Genomic DNA, 24,695 nt, shown 5'->3' on the forward strand with positions numbered 1-24,695 from the left:
ATCAGGGTTTATTTTAGGGAAATAATTGACTCGAAGCTCTCAGAATTTGACATACTGATCATGATATATTGTCTGAGAGTTAGCGTTAAAATTTTTGCTTAGTGTTATTGCATATACATTGTATAAGTAAATAATTATAAGCCACGAAAAGGAAAATGAAGACTTGATTGGTTAGTACCAAAGTCCAAATGAGTGACATGGACGGACTTGAGTCCGTCGATATCACCAATTTGGACTTGGGTGTAAAACTCCTATCAAAGTCTTTCATTTCTTATTTCGTAGCTATGGTCATGGCGTGTCAGTGAATTCATGGGAGAAAGAAGGGATGTTTTGTCTAGTCTCTAGTAAAATTTCATCAGCCAGGATTTCTTTCATGTAAAACATGTTACACGTGAAATATGCGTCAATACTAAATTCAGATTTTATCATTCACAGGAATGGGCTTCTATAGCAGTGTGCGCGCCAGTCCTGTGAGCCATCAAGATGAGAGCGCCAGTTCTGTGAGCCCACAAGAGGAGAGTGCCAGTTCTGTGAGCTCACAAGAGGAGAGAGTGGCAGTTCTGTGAGCCCACAAGAGGAGAGAGTGGCAGTTCAGTGAGCCCACAAGAGGAGAGAGTGGCAGTTCTGTGAGCTCACAAGAGGAGAGAGTGGCAGTTCTGTGAGCCCACAAGAGGAGAGAGTGGCAGTCCTGTGAGCCCACAAGAGGAGAGAGTGGCAGTCCTGTGAGCCCACAAGAGGAGAGAGTGGCAGTCCTGTGAGCCATCAAGAGGAGCGCCGCCGCCCCCCCCCCCCCCCCATATAAAAAAAAGTCAGCCGGTAATCCAGGGCTTATATAACGCAGTTTCTGGACACTCTTCGTAAACATTTTGAATTTTTTTTTTTTTGTGTTTTTTTTTTTTTTTTTTTTTTTTTGTGCTTAGGCAGTTTTCTGGCAGTGAAGTTTTCCATTATGTATAAAAATGGCCTGTCAACTTTTGTGTATTTCATTGTTCAAGTCCTGCTTTTAAATCATATTTTTTGCTTGTCAACTTTGTGTATTTCCGTGTTTGAATGTTGCCTTGAATAATTTTTTGCTCTAAATCTTTTGGATTTATTTAATTGCTTGGCATACAATTAATTGCTTGGCATACAATATTTTGGCTCTATTAATTTTTTTGGCTTTCATTTTTTTTGGGCTTTAGTATATTTTTCCTGTCAACAATTTTGCCAGCTTTATTCATTTTTTTTGGGCTTTAGTATATTTTTCCTGTCAACAATTTTGCCAGTCTACTCTGTATTCTCATATTCAAGTCGTTTTTCTCTCATATTCAAGTCGTTTTTCAAATTGGCAAAATTGTTGACAGGAAAAATGCAATGCATTTTTCTTTTATTTTTCACATTTGAAAAACGACTTGAATATGAGAATACAGAGTAGACGTGAAAAATAAAAGAAAAATGCATTGCATTTTTCCTGTCAACAATTTTGCCAGTCTACTCTGTATTCTCATATTCAAGTCGTTTTTCAAATGTGAAAAATAAAAGAAAAATGCATTGCATTTTTCCTGTCAACAATTTTGCCAATTTGAAAAACGACTTGAATATGAGAGAAAAACGACTTGAATATGAGAATACAGAGTAGACTGGCAAAATTGTTGACAGGAAAAATATACTAGTCTACTCTGTATTCTCATATTCAAGTCGTTTTTCTCTCATATTCAAGTCGTTTTTCAAATTGGCAAAATTGTTGACAGGAAAAATGCAATGCATTTTTCTTTTATTTTTCACATTTGAAAAACGACTTGAATATGAGAATACAGAGTAGACTGGCAAAATTGTTGACAGGAAAAATGCAATGCATTTTTCTTTTATTTTTCACGTCTACTCTGTATTCTCATATTCAAGTCGTTTTTCAAATGTGAAAAATAAAAGAAAAATGCAAAAACAAGTTTTATTTCAAAACCGCATAATACAAAAAAAAGGGGTCTATTCAAACAATAGAAGTATTGATTCAATAGAAGTATTGATTCAAAGGTTTATTTTATTTGAAGGTTTCTCACAGGTACAGCACAGAATGGTGGTACAGCACAGAATGGTGTTTGAGTTCAATGAGTAGTCAATTTTGGCCTCTTGAGTTGCCTTTAGCAATTTGGTTTCCGAATTTTTAGTAGTACCAGGGTCCCCCCTCACTGGTGGTGGTCTAGGGCTGGTTCCAGATTCTTCCAGTACCGGCCGGAAGAGAGGCGATGCAATGTTGCCCTTCCAGGTATACCCCAATCTGCTGCTCGAAGCATCAGGATTCCAACCATTTCTGAAAAGTTGTGTATAATTGAGACATGGGAAACAGTTATATGCCAATTCGGCTGGAAAAACTGCAAATTTGCCAAGTGGCCAGGAAAAGTTATTGTTATACATATACTTGAAACATAGAAAATGAGGAGGAAATGAGGAAACTTGAAAAGTTATCAAGAAAATGAGGAAGAAATGGGGAAACTTGAAAAGTTATCAATACATATATACAAGAAACTTATTCAAGTTATCAATACATATATACAAGAAACTTACAAAGTGGGTATCATATATGCAAATTAGCCAGATGGACTGGAAAGGTTATACATGCATATGCTTGAAGCATATTTTGAGAGTCATAATTATTAGCCAAATGAAGCTGATAAGTTACTTATTGCTAGACAAATCATGATATGGACACGAAAATTTAGGAGATCAATTGAATTATGTATAATAGGAAAAGGTGAAATTGTTTGGCAAAGTGAAAAATTCTTTGTGCAGTATAGGAATAAAATGATATCTAAATATGACAAGATTCATAATTAAAAAATATATTGAGATTAAATCTATACTTATTAGAGAGTAAGAAAGATAATTGTTTATGCTTTAAATAACGAGACAACCATCCTATTTTACACATGAATGTGATGAATAGAATGTATAGAAAGATCCATGATTCATGCGAAAAAAGTTTATGGTGTGACTGAAGGACGATGTGCAAAATATGGTTCTGGAAATAGTAACAATTTTACTGCATTTGGAATGGAATATAAATTGCCAATTAAAAATTCTATATGATTGTCCACGACAGTCTATAATGGAAAAAGTAAGGTCTTGTATAGTATCACAAGTGAAATAGAGTATATGTATTTATGTGGTTTAGTCTACAATACAGACTGGGGAAATACTGATATTTAATAAAGCGTTGATATTATATTTAGTAATCTAATTTATAAACACAAACAAATAAATTTGGGTCCCTATATCCTAAAAACAATGTAATGAAAGCAGTCTTTATCATTAACTACTAGAACCCTACTCTGAGATGACACAGAGGAACAGACCTCTTTTATTATTATTAATTGCTAAGCTACAACCCTAGCAGGATGCCATAAGCCTAAGAAGCTCCAGCACAGAAAATAGTCCAGTGACGAAAGGAAACAAGAAAAAAATAAAATATCTTAAGAACAGTAACATTAAAACAAATATCTCGTATAAACTATAAAAAAAAAAAAAACTTTAACAAAACAAGAGGAAGAGAAATAAGATAGAATAGTGTGCCAGAGTGTACTTATATTTAGGGTGAAGTCGGTGGTAGATGTTTCAGAAGGATTTAAGAATATCATTAGTTGTATCTAGAACTGTGTCAATTTTTATTTACTACAAAAATGCACAAAATAATGTTGAAGTTGCCCGAAATGCAGAGATGGTGCCTGGAAATGAAACGAAGGAAGAACGCTAATTGGACGATGCTGTGAATAGAGAAGAATGGAGGGAAAGTGAATTAGAGTTTTAATATATTTGTAGGAGATTGACCTCTGCAAACAGGTGATTGAAAAGGGAAAGATAGAATGTTGGTCATGTGAGAAACTTGAGTCTGAAGGAAAGTATGTTTTAAGAGTAACTTTGGTCAGAATGGTTAAGTTCCTTGCAAGAAAGTGATTTAAAAAAGAGAGAACAGTCAGAGATATAACTCCCTCTGTGAATAAGCACTTAATGAATGGATTATGTTAAGGTGATAAGGATCAATCACTGGTGGGAAAATAAGCAATTGAATTTGGTTCATGAGAGATGAATGCAGACATAGGGAAAATTGCAGAAGAATGTGAAGAATAAGTGTGTTATGATTCATGTGCAAGAATGGAATGACAGAAAAGGAAATAAAATAAGGAGTCACATATGCAGTTCGATATTCGTATGATTGCAGTGAGAACAAGATTCCCCTGAGAGAGAGAGAGAGAGAGAGAGAGAGAGAGAGAGAGAGAGAGAGAGAGAGAGAGAGAGAGAGAGAGAGAGGGGGGGGGGAGTTATTAAACTAGGAAGTGTATGAAAACATATTTTAAAGGAAATTCAAGTAGAGTTTAGATTGGAAAATGAAGCAAGACTGAAATGAATGTCTGCCATAGCATTACATATTGGTTATTTATATACTTTTGTCGTACTGTCTGTATTAAGTTGATTTGTGCAAGGTTAATGAGTGAAAGTAGATAGTGCATTGAATAAAACTCGGTACTGTATTGTATAATGCTTATTTGACTCTAGTCCTTGTAGCTCTAAGGAAATGTAAAGGAAATTTGTTTATAATAAACTAAAAGGAAAAGTACATAAATAACACTAATAGAACATACAACATAAGGGAAAGGGCAACGTGCCAAGGTAACAGATAGATAGGCATTGATAAGCTAGACTTTAACAAGCTTGCTTCAGTATATCGCTAGATATAGCAAGAATTATTTGGGGGGAAAATGTTGGAGTCTATTAGTGATAGGCTCTGGGTCACGTGCTGTTAAGGGAGGTCACAAGTTGATATATAAAAGTGTATTGGTTGATTGATTGATTTTAGGTGTTCTGGCATCCTGAGATGACAGTACTATATTATTATTATTATTATTATTATTATTATTATTATTATTATTATTATTATTATTATTATTATTATTACCTGCTAAGCTATGACCATAGTTGGAAAAGCAGGATGCAATAAGCCCAGGGGCCCCAACAGGGAAAATAGCCCAGTGAGGAAAGGAAACAAGGACAAATAAAATATTTTAAAAACTGTAACAACAGTAAAATAGATATTTCCTATATAAACTATAACAATTTAACAAAACAGTGGAAGAGAAATTAGATAGAATAGTGTGCCCGAAAAAAGGAAAAATTAAATGTTTTAAGAAAAGTAAAAACATTAAAACAATCATTTCCTATATATCCTAAACTATAAAAAAAGAAAAGAAATACGATAGAATAGTGTACCTGAGTGTACCCTCAGCAAGAGAATTCTAACCCAAGACAGTGGAAGACTATGGTACAGAGGCTGTGGCCCTAACCAAGACTAGAGAACAATGGTAGCTCCTAGAAGAGCTACTTACCATAGCTAAAAGGTTTAAAATTTTTAAATAAAATGAAAGCAGATATCAAGACTATTTCAGATGAATGTGATAAAAAGACTATGTATAGGAGAACCAATAATTTACGTGAAATTACGGAGAAACAGAGGTAAGTGTGAACCATTTAGTATTTTTAAGTTATTGTGTGGGACCAAGACTCTTCTGTGAGATTAAAGGAAACAGTGAATGAGAAAGTGTAAAATATGACTGTGGAAATATAAGGATATGGAGAAAATGTTATTGAATTGGAATGCAATATAAAAAATAAGAAAAGTGTAAACTAAACATTCTTGATGAATGTCAAGTTGATTCTAAAATGAAAGGAGACTGAATGTAAGATCTTGTATAATATCATGTAAGAGGGAGACAGTATATGTTATTTATGTGGTTTAGTGTACAATACAGACTGTGGAAATACTGATATTTAGTAAAGCGTTAATATTATATTTACTAATTAATTTTCAAAGACAAACAAATATATTTGGGTCCCTATATCCTAAAAACAATGTAATGAAAGCAGTCTTTATCATTAACAACTAGAACCCTACTCGGAGAAAACAGAGGAACAGACCCCTTTTATTATCATTATTATTGTCATTACTTGCTAAGCAACAACCCTAGCAGGATGCTATAACCCCAAGGGCTTCGGCACAGAAAATAGCCCAGTGAGGAAAGGAAAGAAGAAAATATAAAATATCTTGAGAACAGTAACATTAGAATAAATATCTCGTATACATTATAAAAAACTTTAACAAAACAAGAGGAAGAGAAATAAGATAAAATAGTGAGCCCAAATGTACTTATATTTAAAGTGAAGACGGTGGCAAGTGTTTCAGATGGATTTACGATTATTATTTGTTGCATCTAAAACTGTGCCAATTATATTATTTACTACAAAAATTGACGAAATAATGTTGAAATTGCGTGAAATGCAGAGATAGTGATTGAAAAAAAAAACGAAGGAAGGACTAATTGGATGATGCTGTGAATAGAGAAGAATGGAGGGAAGGTTAATTATAGTATTAATATATTTGTAGGAGATCCACCTCTGCAAACACGTGATTGAAAAGGCAAAGATTGAATGTTGGTCATGTGAGAAACTTGAGTCTGAAGGAACAAATGTTTCAAAGTAACTTTGGTCAGAATGGTTGTGATTGAATAGGGAAAGGTTGAATGGTGGTCATGTGAGAAACTCGAGTCTGAAGGAACGTATGTTTTAAGAGTAACTTTGGTCAGAATGATTGAGATTGAAAAGGGAACGGTTGAATGGTGGTCATGTGAGAAATTGGAGTCTGAAGGAACGTATGTTTCAAAGTAACTTTGGTCAGAATGGTTGTGATTGAAAAGGGAAAGGTTGAATGTTGGTCATGTGAGAAACTTGAGTCTGAAGGAACGTATGTTTCAAAGTAACTTTGGTCAGAATGGTTGTGATTGAAAAGGGAAAGGTTGAATGTTGGTCATGTGAGAAACTTGAATTTGAAGGAACGTATGTTTTAGAGTAACTTTGGTCAGAATGGTTGTGATTGAAAAGGGAAAGGTTGAATGGTGGTCATGTGAGAAACTTGAGTCTGAAGGAACGTATGTTTCAAAGTAACTTTGGTCAGAATGGTTGTGATTGAAAAGGGAAAGGTTGAATGTTGGTCATGTGAGAAACTTGAATTTGAAGGAACGTATGTTTTAGAGTAACTTTGGTCTGAATGGTTGTGATTGAAAAGGGAAAGGTTGAATGGTGGTCATGTGAGAAACTTGAGTGAAGGAACGTATGTTTTAAGAGTAACTTTGGTCAGAATGGTTGTGATTGAAAAGGGAAAGGTTGAATGGTGGTCATGTGAGAAACTTGAGTCTGAAGGAACATGACAAATTCGAAGATCATTTGTATTTTTCCTAACCATACAAACCTTAGCTATTTACAAAGGGTTATTACTTTTAGCGTAGCTGAAATGGCGAGCCATTAGAATTTAACGAGGGTGTATTACCCCCGCGCTAGTTAGCGGGGGGTAGGGGAGTGGTAGCTAGCTACCCCTCCTCCCCCTCACACACACCTGAATACTCACTTTTACTTAGAGGTAGGACTTGTCTTGGGGGACAGGGCTGGCGGGCAAATATGTGTAAATAGCTAAGGTTTGTATGGTTAGGAAAAATACAAATTATCTTCGAATTTGTCATTTGTTCCGTAACCGAAATACAAACCACGCTATTTACAAAGGGTGACTTATCCCTTAGGAAGGGTGGAAAGTCCCCAGCCATACTGGCTTTGGCTTTACCCGGGGACTCAGAATCCGAGTGAGTCGCACTCGAGAAAAGGAGTCCCTGCACCTCACAAGTTCCTTGCTCCGCAAGGAACCATGTAGCCTACGTAAGCTTGTGTGTGAAGGAAGAAGTGTGACCCGTCTTAGGCAGTTGACCTGGAGTTCCAGAAGGAACTCTGGGTTAGGACGTTCCCATTACCACCTCGTCAGGGTATTGGGGGACGCGACAGTATTAACTCAATACTCGGAACACAAGGAAGCATGGTTTACCTGCAGAGGTTCAAGGTCAGCTATGCAGAGACCAGGATGCTGCTTCCCCGTAGAGGGGATGATGAAGAAAGAAGTAAGGGCCAGACATACTTCTTTCGTTCATGCAGACTAAAACCTGATAACAATGCCCTCAACCTTCTGCTACCTGTCCAAAAAGGAGCCTGAGGTTAGACCAGCTGTTGTGTAGCCACCACAGAGCGATAGAAAACGTATCGAGACTTCTGTGGGTCACGCCCTGCAGGAAGCGGGCTGCGAAGGTCATCAGACGCTTCCAGACTCCAGCTTGTAGCACCTGCGTCACAGAGTAGTATTACTCGAAGGCGAGGACGTTGCGATGTATCCAACATCGTACTGTAGGGCGACGTGACGGGGGAGGGTCTGAAGACAGGTCGAGATGAATGTACTCGAGTCCGGGCTGAAGAGGTATACTGGTGACTCTCCCCCCATGTCCTCCTTGTGTTCCCAAATCGGCTGCAACTGAGGCCAAACTGCAGCTGTTCCCAGCGCTAACCTCTCGATTCCTTACTGGCAAGAAAGAGAAGGTCTTGGGACATCACACACAGAATGGAGACTCGAAATCTTGAATGAATCGGACCGAAGGGTCGGGACCCTCAGATTCTGAGTCTAGCCAACAACTCAGGAGCGAGCCTGAATGTTGCCTTCCCCTCTTCCTTAGAAAGGGGAGAGTAGAAAGAGACCAAGAAGATTGCTTACACACTGGCCGTGGCCAGAGTGAGCAGAAGACCCAAGGCGGAATACAATCCGAGGCCTGTCGTAAAAGGGTCTTGAGAAGATTTCTTAAAGGACTAAAAGTCCGAGCCATGCTCCAAGTGTGAGGTCATCCTCCGACTAGGGCAGGGACGATCGTAGCTTCGCATGAGCGAGGATAGATCCAGCGGGCAGGAAAAAGTTATTCCTTCAAGCCTGAAGGTCAGGGAAAGGCTGAGCGACAGGCTTCATTGCCGAGAGCGGAAAGGAGTTTCCTCCCGCCGAAAGGCAATAAGACCGTTATTGCTGGAGAAGAGGCCTCACGGGAAGAGGTATATCTCCCACGGCACCCACCACCTTAGACTCTTCACTTTGCCTGGGAGACCCCTGTGGATGACTATCGCAGATGACGCGACCTCCGTACCGCGACTGTAGCGGGTTGTCTCTTCTAGAGGAGGAAGCGTAGTGTCTCCAGGCATGAAGCCGAAGCGACGCCCCGGTTCGGGAGAGATGTCGCAGTATGGTTGCTTGAGTAGTATGTGCCGTGGGAGAAGCTCTCCCGGGAGTTCCGTCAGGGGAAGCAGAGGGTCCAGAAACCGTTCTGCGCATAGTCCCAGTGGAGCTCTCCCATTGAAAGGTTGACAGACAACCTGGTTTTGTTGAGACCCATTGTCCGCAAACAAAAAAAAAAGGAGGGAAGACGCAGGCGTCGAATTTGTCCCACCATCACCGGAATGCATCTTGCCAGAGTCTCGGGGTCTGAGACTGGGGGGAAGATTAGTGGAAGCTTGAGGTTCCAAGGTGTCGCGATCAGGTCCCCCAGACCAGCACTTGCTGGTTACCCAAGGTCAAAGACCCCTAGGTACACTCTCTCTATGAGGCTCTGCTCGGATAGTCTGAGAGAAACATTCCCCTGCCTGGAATGAGAGAGCCGATGGTGGAATTGAGAGAATCTCAATCATCCCGGTATCTCTACTGCAAGATGTGAAGGTGTGAAAATGTGTCCCCTGCTGGTTAGAATGAAGTCGACGCGCAACGGGGCGACTTGGCAGGAGCTGTAGGATCTGAAGAGGGGCCAGACTAAGGCCCTTAAGCCTGCCTGAATGATGGAGAGGTATCCTTCAGGTCTTGACCATAGGCCTGGACCGGAACATGCCCCCCCCCCCTTTCCTTTGACGAGTCCGAGAACCGCATCAAGAATGTGGGGAAAGGACGAGAATATCCACTACCATCAAGAGGCTCCATAGGTCAATACCCATTGCAGGTTTAATAGTTCCGCTGGTCCCATAGGGCCAGGGAGTCCGGTTAAACATTGCCTGAAGCCACCGGAACTTGGATCGCCCCACATGGAACTTATCCTGAGGCGACCGTTCGGACTATAGACGGGTCAATGAGGAAAGAAGAACTAGGAAACGTTCCAAGGTAGGGCTGAAAGCTCTGCTTGACTGAGAACAGGTACTACGACTCTCCTCAGTCTTGCCACAGTCAACCGAAAGGAAGGCTCGGAGGATGCGGTAACAGAATCTGGCGTCCCCAGGTGGTCACCCATCCAAGTACCGACGTTGCTTAACCTCGCTGGACGGACGAGAAGCGGGGTTTCCAATGTGGTAAGGCGGTTGACTCAATATCATGGCCAGATACTCCAGATGTTGAGGCAGAGGAAGAGAAGGCTCCAAGCAAAATACCATGAGCCCACACTCATGGTCAGCATCCGGAAGCTTGTCCCGGCGCTGAAGAAGGTCGAAACCCGAGCCTACCGGAGTTGACCAGCCCTCCAAACAGCAGAGGAGGCGGAAGCCTGCACCTGAGCGGCCAAGAGGAAGGCAGGGAGAGTTCTCTGGGGAAACAAACCTGCTATGCCACGGCGGGATAGCCACACTGCATCATAAGCAGGAATACTTGCCGTCTAGGCTGAATTCGACGAGCACCCTGGAAGATGGATGGAATGGAAACTGAAAGTACCCGTCCTTCCGATCCAGGGTTAAAGGAGTCCTGTCGCCTCGTTACCAGTCTGATCGATTCTGCTGGTCTACGCTGGCCGAAGTTTGTTCGACAAACTTGATCAGGGCTGAGAGGTCGACTATGGACATCCCCTCTCAGATCCTTCCTTACAAGAAAGGATCGACTGAGGGGGCCGGGGGTGAAGCCGTCGATGATCCTAAGGAAGACCTTCGCCTAAGGTATGGATCATTCTGCCCAAACGGGCAACTCTGCTGACGCTATGGCATAGAGGTTCAGAGACACTGAATTCGCTGACAGAGACGGCAGGCTCGATATCCTTGGCTACTCACAGAGATTGTGCGGGAATGGGCATCGGGAAGCTGTCATTCGGATGAGTAACCTTAAGCATCCTCCCAGTGAAAAAACCTGCAATCCTAGAGTTCGTGAACTCCTTTTAGGACTATGCCCCCCCCCCCCCCCCGGGGGAGTCTCCCGTGCCATCTGTTCCTGACAGCAGGAAACTGCAATTGGACACCTTGTCCCAGTTGTCGTAGCCGATAACATAGGCCGACGTGGTTGAAAGAAAAGCGTGCTGGAGCCCTGCAGAGTCTGGAAGAAAGCGCCTTGGAGGAGTGAAACCGGAAGTCGATTTACTCCGCACAGCAGCTGTCTAAGTCTCTGTCCTTGGGCACAGACAAAACTCTTCTCAAGGATGGAAGGGTGTCTGAGGTCGTCGACCTCCACAGATGAGACACCCGAAGGAAGCCTTCAGACAGCGCGTCCAGATGGTACAACATCGAGCTTGTCCGCAAGTAGATACTTAACGACGAAAGCCCAAGGTGTCTGAGCTCGAGAGGAGGAAAGTACCCTTGATCTTCCTGTAGCTTCCTTGAACCAAACCTCGGGCCGTAACCGAGGAGGGAAAGAACCTGGTAAGCTCCCAGAGGAAGAGGTAAGCAGTCACCCCTTGTCCGATGGAGAAATCTTGAACGGAAAGCCCCCCCGCCAAAAATCCTTCCAGGGCGGGAGAAGGAGAGAGTACTCGTGCAGGAGAGGGGACCCTCGAGACCGACCTCTTGGGAACCAACTTCGCCCTGGGGGAAGTCACCGCGAAGTCTACTCCTCTCTTTCTCTTCAGCGTAGGAGAGACAGCCGCTGGTTTGTTACCCTGGCTGGCGAGTGCTGGTTTCATAACCCTCATTAACGCCCGTGCCAGCGGACCAAACCATGTCTGCTGCTCCAAGGACACAGAGTCCGAAATCCTCGCTAAGGTGAAAGGGATCGGGCGATCCTTTGGAGTGGACCCGACGGTACCTGCCTGAAAAGAAGGTGGGGAAGAATGCTGTACTGACCTGTCTTCGTCCTGCACTACCAACCTGTGCTTGGATGGAGGTGATCCCGAGTGCCGTCTAGGAGCACGCGTCCCTGCTGCTACCACCGGCTGTGGAATTCGCCGCGAACTATGGTCGCGCGAAGGCGAACGGTCGCGCGAGGGCAAACGGTCGCGCGAGGGCGAACGGTCGCGCGAGGGCGAACGGTCGCGCAAAGGCGAGCGGTCACGCGAGTGCGCAGGAGAGCGGTCGCGCAGGCGAGCGATCGCGCGGGCGCGCAGGCGAGCGATCGCGCGGGCGCGCAGGCGAGCGATCGCGCGGGCGCGCAGGCGAGTGGGCGTGAGGGTGGGCAGGTAGATGAACACGTGTCCGAGGCGACGAACGCAAGCGATGGCGTGACGGCGAGGGATCGTGCTGCCGCGTAGGTGAAGATGATCGCTGGCGATAATGACCGCGTGATGGTAAGCGAGGGCGAGCAGCATGTGTAGGTGAATGATTGCGTGATAGGGTGCGATGGTGATCAGCATCCGCAAGAGGGCGAGCGTTCAGGGTTGTGCGATGAGGAGCAGCATGCGTAAGCGGGCAATCGCGCAGGGTTGTGCGATGGCGAGCAGCATGCGCAGGTGAATGATCGCGTGAAAGGGTGCGATGGTGATCAGCATCCGCAGGAGGGCGATCGTTCAGGGTTGTGCGATGAGGAGCAGCATGCGTAAGCGGGCGATCGTGCAGGGTTGTGCGATGGCGAGCAGCATGCGCAGGTGAAAGATCGCGTGAAAGGGTGCGATGGTGATCAGCATCCGCAGGAGGGCGATCGTTCAGGTTTGTGCGATGAGGAGCAGCATGCGTAAGCGGGCGATCGTGCAGGGTTGTGCGATGGCGAGCAGCATGCGCAGGTAAGCGATCGTGCAGGGTTGTGCGATGGCGAGCAGCATGCGCAGGTAAATGATCGCGTGAAAGGGTGCGATGGTGATCAGCATCCGCAGGAGGGCGATCGTTCAGGTTTGTGCGATGAGGAGCAGCATGCGTAAGCGGGCGATCGCGCAGGGTTGTGCGATGGCGAGCAGCATGCGCAGGTGAATGATCGCGTGAAAGGGTGCGATGGTGATCAGCATCCGCAGGAGGGCGATCGTTCAGGGTTGTGCGATGAGGAGCAGCAAGCGTAAGCGGGCGATCGTGCAGAGTCGCAGTTGAGGGTCGCGCGATGACGATCAGCATCCGCAGTTGAGGGTCGCGCGATGACGATCAGCATCCGCAGTTGAGGGTCGCGCGATGGCGATCAGCATGCGCAGGTGAGCTAGTAGCTGGCGAACCATGTTCCTTCAGAAGTGTTGGAGAACGTTGGCGTGACAGCTGTAACACACGTGGGCGATCCGGAGATCGCTGGCGATCCGGAGATCGCTGGCGATCCGGAGATCGCTGGCGATCCGGAGATCGCTGGCGATCCGGAGATCGCTGGCGATCCGGAGATCGCTGGCGATCCGGAGATCGCTGGCGATCCGGAGATCGCTGGCGATCCGGAGATCGCTGACGAGCTGATGATCGCTGGCGAGCTGATGATCGCTGGCGAGCTGATGATCGCTGGCGAGCTGATGATCGCTGGCGAGCTGATGATCGCTGGCGAGTTGATGATCGCTGACGAGCAGAAGGCTACGCGTGGAAGCCTGCGCAAAGAAGAAGAGTCCTTGACCCCGACCTGAACCGAAGTTCTAGATCGCGAGGGCGAACGTGGGCGCACAGGGCACGTAACAGGAACCGCAGGGAAGATCATCTTGAAAGCGCTGACGAACAGGAGAGCGCTGATGAGCAGAAGGGCGCGCAGGGAAACCCTGACACGCAAGGGAAGAACCCCCGTGGGGGCAACCCTTTGCCCCGAAGGGATCGTTGTCCGCCGGGAGACTGATGTCCGTCGGAAGACCGCTGTCTGTCGGGCAGACCGTTGTCCGTCGGGAAGACCGTTGCCCGTCGGAAGATGAGATCAGACTGCTGTCCATCTGCACCAAGGTGGAAGATCGAGAAAAAAGGAGTTGTAGGCAGCAAACGGAGATCCAAAAGGGCGCCTCAAGCACCCTTATAGGGAGATGAGAGGCCCTTACGACGAGGCGGACGGAGGGCCTTACGGCGAGGGAGGCCAACAGCAACAGCAACAGAAGAAACCTCCGAAGAGGAGTCTCTATGAGTGTACTCTATCGCGAACGAAAGAGAAACACTTCGAGGAAGAGACTGGTCAGCCAGTGACCTAAAAGGAGCAATCCTCCGAAGAGGAGCTCCTGCAGTTGCCCAGCCCCTTGAGCGAAACTGCAGGTGCGACCGCTCAGCACCAAGAGCATAGTCGCACGAAAAAATGGCAAGAGAAGAACCCCCAAAAGGGGAAAAACTCAAGCCTGGACAGGAAAAACTTCCTTCGGAAGGAAAGTTATCCGCCCAAGGAGGCAAGCCTCCTGACTGTTCTTAAATGAACTGGAGAGCTGTCCGTCGACACGGGAGTACTACCAGTAGAAGGAGACACGCCCCTGACGAAAATACAAGGGGGGAGGTAGCAACAGCCGAATCCCCAGGACTCAACCAGACAGCTCACACCGTTGCTATATTACAGAAACGAACTAGATCGGTAACTGTAAAAAAATAAAACAAATAATATTAGTACACATTCATTCCCCCGGGAAGGCTCCGAAGAGGAATCCCGAGGGAAAGGAACAAGAATTACACAACAGGCACGTGCCCTCACAACCACTTACACTCGCGGAAGGAGAGCTGTAACCAAAACAGAATTATAACAATTATAATTATGTAACTATGTAATTATGTAATTTAAAAATGAATGAACACTAAAGAAAGAACAAAAACCCCGAAAGGAATCGTTCTACAAGCTGAAAAAAACAAAAAAACAACTACAATTAGATTCATAACTAATTGATACAAACGTACGACGTAGCAACCCCCCACACGGAAAGGAAGCTAGGCTACAAGGGCGTAGTAACACGTAGTAAAAAGGGTGAACGACCTCAAGAGAGAGAGAGAAAGACATAAGTCAAACTCGATCGCCACCCATAAAATACGCCGTGGTGGCCTAACTGCCGAGGCCTCCACGTAGATATCGTACACTACACACACACATCTGAAAAGGAAACTTACTTATTTCTATACTCAAATATATATACAAACATGCAAACATGTTTACATATATATTGAGTAAAAGAAAAGTAAGCGATTAAGTAAAGACAAAACAGACAATGACTGCCAAGCGAGGACCAAGACAGAGACGTCTGTCACAGTCCGAGCCAAAAGTTAAAGTGAGTATTCACGTGTGTGTGAGGGGGAGGAGGGGTAGCTAGCTACCACTCCCCTACCCCCCCCCCCCCGCTAACTAGCGCGGGGGTAATACACCCTCGTTAACTTCTAATGGCTCGCCATTTCAGCAACGCTAAAAGTAATAACCCTTTGTAAATAGCGTGGTTTGTATTTCGGTTACGGAACAAGTATGTTTTAGAGTAACTTTGGTCAGAATGGTTGTGATTGAAAAGGGAAAGGTTGAATGGTGGTCATGTGAGAAACTTGAGTCTGAAGGAACGTATGTTTCAAAGTAACTTTGGTCAGAATGGTTGTGATTGAAAAGGGAAAGGTTGAATGTTGGTCATGTGAGAAACTTGAATTTGAAGGAACGTATGTTTTAGAGTAACTTTGGTCAGAATGGTTGTGATTGAAAAGGGAAAGGTTGAATGGTGGTCATGTGAGAAACTTGAGTCTGAAGGAACGTATGTTTCAAAGTAACTTTGGTCAGAATGGTTGTGATTGAAAAGGGAAAGGTTGAATGTTGGTCATGTGAGAAACTTGAATTTGAAGGAACGTATGTTTTAGAGTAACTTTGGTCAGAATGGTTGTGATTGAAAAGGGAAAGGTTGAATGGTGGTCATGTGAGAAACTTGAGTCTGAAGGAACGTATGTTTCAAAGTAACTTTGGTCAGAATGGTTGTGATTGAAAAGGGAAAGGTTGAATGTTGGGCATGTGAGAAACTTGAATTTGAAGGAACGTATGTTTTAGAGTAACTTTGGTCAGAATGGTTGTGATTGAAAAGGGAAAGGTTGAATGGTGGTCATGTGAGAAACTTGAGTCTGAAGGAACGTATGTTTCAAAGTAACTTTGGTCAGAATGGTTGTGATTGAAAAGGGAAAGGTTGAATGGTGGTCATGTGAGAAACTTGAATTTGAAGGAACGTATGTTTTAGAGTAACTTTGGTCAGAATGGTTGTGATTGAAAAGGGAAAGGTTGAATGGTGGTCATGTGAGAAACTTGAGTCTGAAGGAACGTATGTTTCAAAGTAACTTTGGTCAGAATGGTTGTGATTGAAAAGGGAAAGGTTGAATGTTGGTCATGTGAGAAACTTGAATTTGAAGGAACGTATGTTTTAGAGTAACTTTGGTCAGAATGGTTGTGATTGAAAAGGGAAAGGTTGAATGGTGGTCATGTGAGAAACTTGAGTCTGAAGGAACGTATGTTTCAAAGTAACTTTGGTCAGAATGGTTGTGATTGAAAAGGGAAAGGTTGAATGGTGGTCATGTGAGAAACTTGAATTTGAAGGAACGTATGTTTTAGAGTAACTTTGGTCAGAATGGTTGTGATTGAAAAGGGAAAGGTTGAATGGTGGTCATGTGAGAAACTTGAGTCTGAAGGAACGTATGTTTCAAAGTAACTTTGGTCAGAATGGTTGTGATTGAAAAGGGAAAGGTTGAATGTTGGTCATGTGAGAAACTTGAATTTGAAGGAACGTATGTTTTAGAGTAACTTTGGTCAGAATGGTTGTGATTGAAAAGGGTAAGGTTGAATGGTGGTCATGTGAGAAACTTGAGTATGAAGGAACGTATGTTTCAAAGTAACTTTGGTCAGAATGGTTGTGATTGAAAAGGGAAAGGTTGAATGGTGGTCATGTGAGAAACTTGAATTTGAAGGAACGTATGTTTTAGAGTAATTTTGGTCAGAATGGTTGTGATTGAAAAGGGAAAGGTTGAATGGTGGTCATGTGAGAAACTTGAATTTGAAGGAACGTCTGTTTTAGAGTAACTTTGGTCAGAATGGTTGTGATTGAAAAGGGAAAGGTTGAATGGTGGTCATGTGAGTAACTTGAGTGAAGGAACGTATGTTTTAAGAGTAACTTTGGTCAGAATGGTTGTGATTGAAAAGGGAAAGGTTGAATGATGGTCATGTGAGAAACCTGAGTCTGAAGGAACGTATGTTTCAAAGTAACTTTGGTCAGAATGGTTGTGATTGAAAAGGGAAAGGTTGAATGGTGGTCATGTGAGAAACTTGAATTTGAAGGAACGTATGTTTTAGAGTAACTTTGGTCAGAATGGTTGTGATTGAAAAGGGAAAGGTTGAATGGTGGTCATGTGAGTAACTTGAGTGAAGGAACGTATGTTTTAAGAGTAACTTTGGTCAGAATGGTTGTGATTGAAAAGGGAAAGGTTGAATGGTGGTCATGTGAGAAACTTGAGTGAAGGAACGTATGTTTTAAGAGTAACTTTGGTCAGAATGGTTGTGATTGAAAAGGGAAAGGTTGAATGGTGGTCATGTGAGAAACTTGAGTCTGAAGGAACGTATGTTTTAGAGTAACTTTGGTCAGAATGGTTGTGATTGAAAAGGGAAAGGTTGAATGTTGGTCATGTGAGAAACTTGAATTTGAAGGAACGTATGTTTTAGAGTAACTTTGGTCAGAATGGTTGTGATTGAAAAGGGAAAGGTTGAATGGTGGTCATGTGAGAAACTTGAGTGAAGGAACGTATGTTTTAAGAGTAACTTTGGTCAGAATGGTTGTGATTGAAAAGGGAAAGGTTGAATGTTGGTCATGTGAAAAACTTGAGTCTGAAGAACGTATGTTTTAGAGTAACTTTGGTCAGAATGGTTAAGTTCTTTGTAAGAAAGTGATTTAAAAAAGAGAAGTAAATGAAGTCAGTTGCTTGATTGAAGAGAACAGGCAGAGATAGAACTCCCTCTGTGATTAAATACTTGATGAATGCAGTATGTAAAGGTGGTAAGGATCAATCACTGGTGGGAAATTAAGCAATTGAATTGGGTAAAGGAGAGATGAATGCAGACATAGGGAAAATTGCAGAAGAATGGGAAGAATAAGAGGGTTATGATTCATGTGGAAGAATGGAATGACAGAAAAGGAAATAAAATAAGGAGTCAGATTCTCCTGAGAGAGAGAGAGAGAGAGAGAGAGAGAGAGAGAGAGAGAGAGAGAGAGAGAGAGAGAGAGAGAGAGAGAGAGAGAGAGAGAGAGAGAGAGAGAGAGAGAGAGAGAGAGAGAGGTGTTATTAAACTAGGAAGTGTATGAAAACATATTTTAAAGGAAATTCAAGTGTAGTTTAGAATGGAAAATGAAGCAAGACTGAAAGGAACGTTTGGCATAGCATTACATTGGGGTTATTTATATCCTTTGTCGTACTGTCTGTATTAAGTTCATTTATGCAAGGTTAATGAGTGAAAGTAGATAGTGCATTGAATAAAACTCGGTACTGTATTGTATAATGCTTATTTGACTCTAGTCCTTGTAGCTCTAAGGAAATGTAAAGGAAATTTGTTTATAATAAACTAAAAGTTAAAGTACATGAATAACACTAACAGAGCATACAACATGAGGGAAAGGACAACGTGCCAAGGTAACAGATAGATGGGCATTGAGAACCTAGACTTTAACAAGCTTGCTTCAGTATATCTTAAGATATAGCAAGAATTATTTGGGGGAAAAAGTGGGTGTTTATCAGTGATAGGTTCTGGGTCACGTGCTGTTAAGGGAGGTCACAGAAGTTGATATTTGAAACTATTGATTGATTGATTTTAGGTTTTCTGGCATCCTGAAATGACAGTACTATATTATTATTATTATTATTATTATTATTATTATTATTATTATTATTATTATTATTATTATTATTATTATTATTATTATTACTTGCTAAGCTATGACCATAGTTGGAAAAGCAGGATGCTATAAGCCCAGGGGCCCCAACAGGGAAAATAGCCCAGTGAGGAAAGGAAACAAGGACAAATAAAATATTTTAAAAAATGTAACAACAGTAAAATAGATATTTCCTATATAAACTATAACAATTTAACAAAACAGTGGAAGAGAAATTAGATAGAATAGTGTGCCCGATTGTACCCTCAAGCAAGAGAATTCTAACCCAAGACAGTGGAAGACCATGAAACAGAGGCTATGGCCCTACCAAAGACTAGAGAAAAATTGTTTGATTTTGGAGTTTCCTGCTCTTAGAAGAGCTACTTACCATGGCTAAAAGGTTTAAATAAACGAAAGATCATGTATAGGAGAACCAATAATTCATGTGAAAATGATGGAGAGACAGAAATAAGTGTCAACCATTTAGTATTTGTAAGTTCTTGAGTGAGACTAAGAATCTTCTGTGAGATTAAACGAAAACAGTGAATGAGAAAGTGTAAAATAGGATTGTGGAAATATAAGGGAATGGAAATTTTTTTTATTGCATTTGGAATGCAATATAGAAAAAGAGAAAAGTGTCAAGTAACATTATAGATAAATATCATGTTGATTCCAAAATGAAAGGAGACAATGTAAGGTCTTGTATAATATCACATGAGAGAGATACAGTATTTGTTAATTATGTGGTTTAGTGTACGATAGAGACCGAGGTAACATTTAGATTTAGTAGAGAGGTAGCATTAGTAATTTGTCAATTTGCAAGAGCATAAAAAATATTTGTGTATGAGTTATATACCGTTTAATTAACAACGCTGGATAGAGTATTTAGTGGTTGATAAAGGTCCCTACATTTTGAAAGTAATGCAAAAAAAGGGCAGCCCTGATAATGAGTTAAGACACTTATTAAATCAGTATGTCGAGCAATTAGATGGACAGACTCCCTTATACATATTTAGAGTGAAGACAATGGTAGGTGTTTCGAAAGTATGAGAAAAATACTAGAAGTTTATCAAGAACTGGGTTAATTACCTTTTATCTCAAAAGAGTTCTCTTGCTTGAGGGTACACTCTGACACTATTTAATTTCTTTTCCTCTTGTTTTGTTATTTTTTATAGTTTATATAGAAAATAATTATTTTAATGTTGTTACTGTTCTTGAAAGATTTTATTGTCCCTCGTTTCCTTTCCTAACTGAGCTATTTTCTCTGTTGGGCCCACAAGGGCTTATAGCATCCTGCTTTTCCAACTAGGGTTGTAGCTTAGCAAGTAATAATAATAATAATAATAATAATAATAATAATAATAATAATAATAATAATAATAATAATAATAATAATGTAGAAATGAGATGGGACAAAGTACTAAGGCAAGCAGGTGGTGAGAACTAGGAACGCAGGTCACCAGAAAGATTTTATTTGGATATCGTTACTTTAATCTCATAAGATTTAAAAAATGAAACTATTTGAGAAAAATACCGGTGTCTATCAATTATCAGCCCTGTGTCATTTGCTGTTGAGGGAGGTAAGGATATGTAATTGAAGAGAGAAAGTATCCAAATAGCTTACGTATATAGAGATGAAAGCCAGAGTATTACTGTAGAATAGTTGTCCCAAAAAATAAATACTTTTGGAGGAGTAAAGTTATTGGCAGGATGGTCAATTGATTGTAGTCGAAATAAAATGAAAGCAGATATTAAGACTATTATGGATAAATGTGATTAAAAAAATGTTATTTTCCTTAGTAAAATAAATTTTTGAATATACTTACCTGATTATCATATAGCTGCATCCCTGCTGCCCGACAGAAAAAACCTACGGGCGGAATACGCCAGCGATCGCTATACAGGTGGGGGTGTACATCAACAGCGCCATCTGTCAAGTAGGTACTCAAGTACTCGATGTCAACAAGAACCAATTTTCTCCTCTGTCCACTGGGTCTCTATTGGGGAGGAAGGGTGGGTCCTTTAATTTATGATCATCGGGTAAGTATATTCAAAAATTTATTTTACTAAGGAAAATAACATTTTTCAATATTAAACTTACCCGATGATCATATAGCTGATTCACACCCAGGGGGGTGGGTAGAGACCAGCATTACATGTTGACATATTATGAGCTAAGTATTCCGTATTTCATTTTAGCAGTTATTCAAAATAACAAGCATAAAATAAATAAGTACCTGGTAAGGAAGACGACTTGAACAATTACTCTGCCTTTTTAAGTACGTCTTCCTTACTGAGCCTCGCGATCCTCATAGGATGCTGAGCGACTCCTAGGAGCTGAAGTATGAAGGGTTGCAACCCATACTAAAGGTCCTCATCAAAACCTCTAATCTAGGCACTTCTCAAGAAATGATTTTGACCATCTGCCAAATCAAGTAGGATGCGAAAGGCTTCTTAGCCTTCCGGACAACCCAAAAATATTTCAAGAGAAAGATTAAAAAGGTTCTGGAATTAGGGAATTGTAGTGGTGGAGCCCCCACCACTACTGCACTCGTTGCTACGAATGGTCCCAGAGTGTAGCAGTTCTCGTAAAGAGACTGGACATTCTTAAGATAAAAGCCGCGAACACTGATTTGCTTTTCCAATAGGTTGCGTCGAATATACTTTGCAGAGATCTATTTTGTTTAAAGGCCACGGAAGTTGTGACAGCTCTAACTTCGTGTGTCCTTACCTTCAGCCAAACTTGGTCTTCCTCATTCAGAAGGGAATGAGCTTCTCGTATTAACAGTCTGATCGTAAAGGTTTTTAAAAAAGAACTTAAGAGCTCTTACAGGACATAATAATCTTTCTAGTTCATTTCCAACCATACGATAAGCTTGGAATATCGAACGATATTGGTCAAGGCCGAGAAGGCAGCTCGTGTTTGGCTAGAAAACCAAGTTGTAGAACATGTAGCCGTTTCGGATGAGAATCCGATGTTCTTGCTGAAGGCATGAATCTCACTGACTCTTTTAGCTGTGGTTAAGCATATCAGGAAAAGAGTCTTAAAGGTGAGATCTTTCAGGGAGGCTGATTGAAGTGGTTCGAACCTGTCTGACATAAGGAATCTTAGAACCACGTCTAAATTCCAACCAGGTGTAACCAAACGACGCTCCTTCGTGGTCTCAAAAGACTTAAGGAGGTCCTGTAGATCTTTATTGTTGGAAAGATCTAAGCCTCTGTGACGGAAGACTGATGCCAACATGCTTCTGTAACCCTTGATAGTGGGAGCTGAAAGAGATCGTTCTTTCCTCAGATATAAGAGGAAGTCAGCTATTTGAGTTACAGAGGTACTGGTCGAGGATACGGATACTGACTTGCACCAGTTTCGGAAGATTTCCCACTTCGATTGGTAGACTCTAAGGGTGGATGTTCTCCTTGCTCTAGCAATCGCTCTGGTTGCCTCCTTCGAAAAACTTCTAGTTCTCGAGAGTCTTTCGATATTCTGAAGGCAGTCAGACGAAGAGCGTGGAGGCCTTGGAGTACCTTCTTTACGCGTGGCAGACGTAGCAGGTCCACCCTTAGGGGAAGTGTTCTGGGAACGTCTACTAGCCATCGAAGTACCTCGGTAAGTTATTCTCTCGCGGGCCAGAGGGAAGCAACTAGCGTCAACTTTGTCCCTTCGTGAGAGGCGAACTTCTGCAGTACCTTGTTGACAATCTAGAACGGAGGGAATGCATATAGATCTAGATGAGACCAATCTAGTAGAAAGGCATCTATATGAACTACTGCTGGGTCCGGGATAGGTGAGCAAAGTATTGGGAGCCTCTTGGTCATCGAGGTTGCGAAGAAATCTATGGTTGGCAGGCCCCAGGTGGCCCAAAGTCTCTTGCATACATCCTTGTGGAGGGTCCAATATGTTGGAATTATTTGTCCCTTCCTACTGAGACAATCTGCTATGACATTCAAGTTGCCTTGGATGAACCTCGTTACTAGTGAAAAGTCTAGACCTGTTGAACAGGAGAGGAGGTCACTTGCGAACTCGTACCATGTCAGAGAGTAGGTCCCTCCTTGCTTGGAGATGTACGTCAAAGCAGGGAGTTGACCGTGTTCACCCCCACCACTTTGCCTTGAAGGAGAGACCTGAAGCTTTTCCAGGTCAGACGTACTGCCAGAAGCTTCTTGCAGTTGAAATGCATTGTTCTTTGACTCGAGTTCCATAATCCCGAGCATTCCCTACCGCCTAATGTCGCACCCCAGCCTACGTCCGATGCGTCCGAGAAGAGAACGTGGTTGGGAGTCTGAACAGTCAGGGGAAGACCCTTTCAAAGGTTGATAAAGTCCTTTCACCAAGTCAGACCAGACTTTATCTTTCCGGAAACCGGGATCGAGACCGCTTCTAGCGTCTTGTCCTTTTCCAGTGAAAAGCTAGATGATACAGAAGAGGACGGAGGTGTAGTCTTCCAAGTGACACAAATTGAACCACGGATGACAGTGTCCTAACCAGACTCATCCACAGCCTGACAGGGCAGTGTTCCTTCTTCAGCATCTTCCGGATGGATAGCAGGGCTGGGGGTTGATCGTCTTGTTCAGCAATGTCCTCATCAGAGGGTTCCTCATCCGAAACTGATGAGGAAACGGCAACGGAGTGGGCAACGTCTGACTCGCTGAATCCGGTCGCACTGGTGGATGCGTGACGGAGCCGGACACAAGATCATGGTACTGCTGCACAGTCTGTGAACTGTCAACCATGGGGACGCGAGGAAGTACAGCGTCAACCCGAAACTGTCTAGACTGTCTGGGTTGTGCAGTCAACCCCCTACTGGGTTGCTGAGGTTGCCGCACTGCGTCACAACAAGTCACCTCTGCTGGTTGTTGAACGTCTTCCTAGTGACACACTGAACGTCCACAACCACCTCCGAGAGTCGCTTAACGTCAACGTGCGACTGGCAACCCACACTGGGTCGCACCGGTGGAGGAACCATCTCAACTGGCGGACGTGAGTAGGATACCTCAGCGTCAAAAGGGCGTACAACCAACCGGAAGGAAGGTTGTTGGCTAGAAGGTTCTTCTCCGTAAAAAAAATCCTCTATCAAGGACACAAGCTTGGACTGCATGTCTTGCAACAAAGCCCATTAGGGTCTATGGGAGCAGGTGTGGCAACAGACGGGGTTAGCGACTGAAGCGGAACCATTTACCATCCCTGGAAGCATTGTTATGCTTTAATTAAAGTCCATAGGAGGCTAAGCAGCTTAAGGCTCCTCTCCAAATGACAGAGTCCTCAAAGGAATATCAGAAGGAGGGAGAACAGCACTTTCTCATCTACAGGAACCATGTCCGAGAAAAGCTAGGTTATCTCAGTGAGGGTCTCACTGGTGCATAAGCAGCAGACCAGAAGGCAACGTTATGTAACTGCTTGACAGTCTGTGAACTGTCAAAAACTGAACTGTCAACCACAACAGGTGCGTGAGGACATACAGCACTGGTGCATTAGTAGCAGACCAGAAGGCAACGTCATGTAACTGCTTGACAGTCTGTGAGCTGGCAACAACCAAAGCTGTGTGGGGAAGCCTCAACTCCTGACTGACTAGTCTGCAGCGGGCGAGTGGCGGTAACCACAGTGGGTTGCGGAGGCTGACACACCGTGTCAAAACACGGCAGCTTGTGGTAGCTCACGCACGGCAACGGAGTGCTCCGTGCGTCTGTGGGAGTCAGCATGCGTCTGGCAGGGTCGACTGCGCATGGGTGGAGGAGCTCTCACAACAAGAGTGTGGGAGCAGGCAGCCATGCTGGGCGCACAACCGTGGCAGGTTGTAGGCAAAAGGGTGCATCGTCAACCTTCTCCGCAGTCGGAGGGTGGGAGCAGGCAACAACCAAAGCGGAGTGGTGGTGCGTGGTGGGGACTGCCGTGGGTTGCGGAAACTAACGCATCGCGTCAAAACACGTCAGCTT

At 43.2% G+C, this 24,695-nt stretch overlaps 1 long non-coding RNA gene across 1 annotated transcript in view; it reads right to left on the reverse strand.

Annotated features, from left to right (window-relative positions):
- Positions 1–2,150: 2,150 nt before the first annotated feature.
- The window catches only part of LOC137621220 (uncharacterized), an 80,513-nt gene continuing 57,968 nt past the window's right edge, over positions 2,151–24,695 (reverse strand). The window contains exon 4 of the long non-coding RNA XR_011040179.1: positions 2,151–2,287. This is a non-coding gene — a long non-coding RNA (uncharacterized lncRNA). The remainder of the gene's footprint in view (positions 2,288–24,695) is intronic.

The sequence above is a fragment of the Palaemon carinicauda genome, chromosome 27, assembly GCF_036898095.1.
Source record: "Palaemon carinicauda isolate YSFRI2023 chromosome 27, ASM3689809v2, whole genome shotgun sequence".
NCBI classification, from domain to species: Eukaryota; Metazoa; Arthropoda; class Malacostraca; order Decapoda; family Palaemonidae; genus Palaemon; species Palaemon carinicauda.